Source organism: Heterodontus francisci, unplaced genomic scaffold (genome assembly GCF_036365525.1).
Source record: "Heterodontus francisci isolate sHetFra1 unplaced genomic scaffold, sHetFra1.hap1 HAP1_SCAFFOLD_1584, whole genome shotgun sequence".
Taxonomy (NCBI): domain Eukaryota; kingdom Metazoa; phylum Chordata; class Chondrichthyes; order Heterodontiformes; family Heterodontidae; genus Heterodontus; species Heterodontus francisci.
In genome coordinates this window covers 1-2,500 of record NW_027140936.1, presented here as the reverse complement: position 1 = coordinate 2,500, position 2,500 = coordinate 1, and positions in this window count along the sequence as shown.

The following is a 2,500-nucleotide window of genomic DNA, read 5'->3' as shown; positions in this document are numbered from 1 at the left end:
AAGGGCAAATAATTAACCAGTAAGCAGAGTAATCATTAACCAAAAAGCGCAAAAATATGTAAAAAGTGTGAAATCAGTAACCAAAAAGCGCAAAAGTAAGTAAAAAGTGTGAAATCATTAACCAAAAAGTCGAAAATAATCTCCAGAGACTAAGTCCGAAAGGGCAAATGGTTAACCAGTAAGCAGAGTAATCATTAACCAAAAAGCGCAAAAATATGTTAAAAGTGTGAAATCATTAACCAAAAACTCGAAAATAATGTGCAGAGACTAAGTCCGAAAGGGCAAATAATTAACCAGTAAGCAGAGTAATCATTAACCAAAAAGCGCAAAAATATGTAAAAAGTGTGAAATCAGTAACCAAAAATCGCAAAAGTAAGTAAAAAGTGTGAAATCATTAACCAAAAACTCGAAAATAATGTGCAGAGACTAAGTCCGAAAGGGCAAATGGTTAACCAGTAAGCAGAGTCATCATTAACCAAAAATCGCAAAAGTAAGTAAAAAGTGTGAAATCATTAACCAAAAATCGCAAAAGTAAGTAAAAAGTGTGAAATCATTAACCAAAAACTCGAAAATAATCTCCAGAGACTAAGTCCGAAAGGGCAAATGGTTAACCAGTAAGCAGAGTAATCATTAACCAAAAATCGCAAAAGTAAGTAAAAAGTGTGAAATCATTAACCAAAAATCGCAAAAGTAAGTAAAAAGTGTGAAATCATTAACCAAAAACTCGAAAATAATGTCCAGAGACTAAGTCCAAAAGGGCAAATGGTTAACCAGTAAGCAGAGTAATCATTAACCAAAAAGCGCAAAAATATGTTAAAAGTGTGAAATCATTAACCAAAAACTCGAAAATAATGTGCAGAGACTAAGTCCGAAAGGGCAAATGGTTAACCAGTAAGCAGAGTAATCATTAACCAAAAATCGCAAAAGTAAGTAAAAAGTGTGAAATCATTAACCAAAAACTCGAAAATAATCTCCAGAGACTAAGTCCGAAAGGGCAAATGGTTAACCAGTAAGCAGAGTAATCATTAACCAAAAATCGCAAAAGTAAGTAAAAAGTGTGAAATCATTAACCAAAAACTCGAAAATAATGTCCAGAGACCAAGTCCGAAAGGGCAAATGGTTAACCAGTAAGCAGAGTAATCATTAACCAAAAATCGCAAAAGTAAGTAAAAAGTGTGAAATCATTAACCAAAAATCGCAAAAGTAAGTAAAAAGTGTGAAATCATTAACCAAAAACTCGAAAATAATCTCCAGAGACTAAGTCCGAAAGGGCAAATGGTTAACCAGTAAGCAGAGTAATCATTAACCAAAAATCGCAAAAGTAAGTAAAAAGTGTGAAATCATTAACCAAAAATCGCAAAAGTAAGTAAAAAGTGTGAAATCATTAACCAAAAAGTCGAAAATAATCTCCAGAGACTAAGTCCAAAAGGGCAAATGGTTAACCAGTAAGCAGAGTAATCATTAACCAAAAATCGCAAAAGTAAGTAAAAAGTGTGAAATCATTAACCAAAAACTCGAAAATAATCTCCAGAGACTAAGTCCGAAAGGGCAAATGGTTAACCAGTAAGCAGAGTAATCATTAACCAAAAGGCGCAAAAGTAAGTAAAAAGTATGAAATCAGTAACCAAAAAGCGCAAAAATATGTTAAAAGTGTGAAATCATTAACCAAAAAGTCGAAAATAATCTCCAGAGACTAAGTCCGAAAGGGCAAATGGTTAACCAGTAAGCAGAGTAATCATTAACCAAAAATCGCAAAAATATGTTAAAAGTGTGAAATCATTAACCAAAAACTCGAAAATAATGTGCAGAGACTAAGTCCGAAAGGGCAAATGGTTAACCAGTAAGCAGAGTAATCATTAACCAAAAAGGGCAAAAGTAAGTAAAAAGTATGAAATCATTAACCAAAAAGCACAAAATTAAGTTAAAAGTGTGAAATCATTAACCAAAAAGTCGAAAATAATGTCCAGAGACCAAGTCCGAAAGGGCAAATGGTTAACCAGTAAGCAGAGTAATCATGAACCAAAAATCGCAAAAGTAAGTAAAAAGTATGAAATCATTAACCAAAAAGGGCAAAAGTAAGTAAAAAGTATGAAATCATTAACCAAAAATCGCAAAAGTAAGTAAAAAGTATGAAATCATTAACCAAAAATCGCAAAAGTAAGTAAAAAGTATGAAATCATTAACCAAAAAGCACAAAATTAAGTTAAAAGTGTGAAATCATTAACCAAAATGTCGAAAACAATGTCCAGAGACTAAGTCCGAAAGGGCAAATGGTTAACCAGTAAGCAGAGTAATCATTAACCAAAAATCGCAAAAGTAAGTAAAAAGTGTGAAATCATTAACCAAAAACCCGAAAATAATGTCCAGAGACTAAGTCCGAAAGGGCAAATGGTTAACCAGTAAGCAGAGTAATCATTAACCAAAAATCGCAAAAGTAAGTAAAAAGTGTGAAATCATTAACCAAAAACTCGAAAATAATGTCCAGAGACTAAGTCCGAAA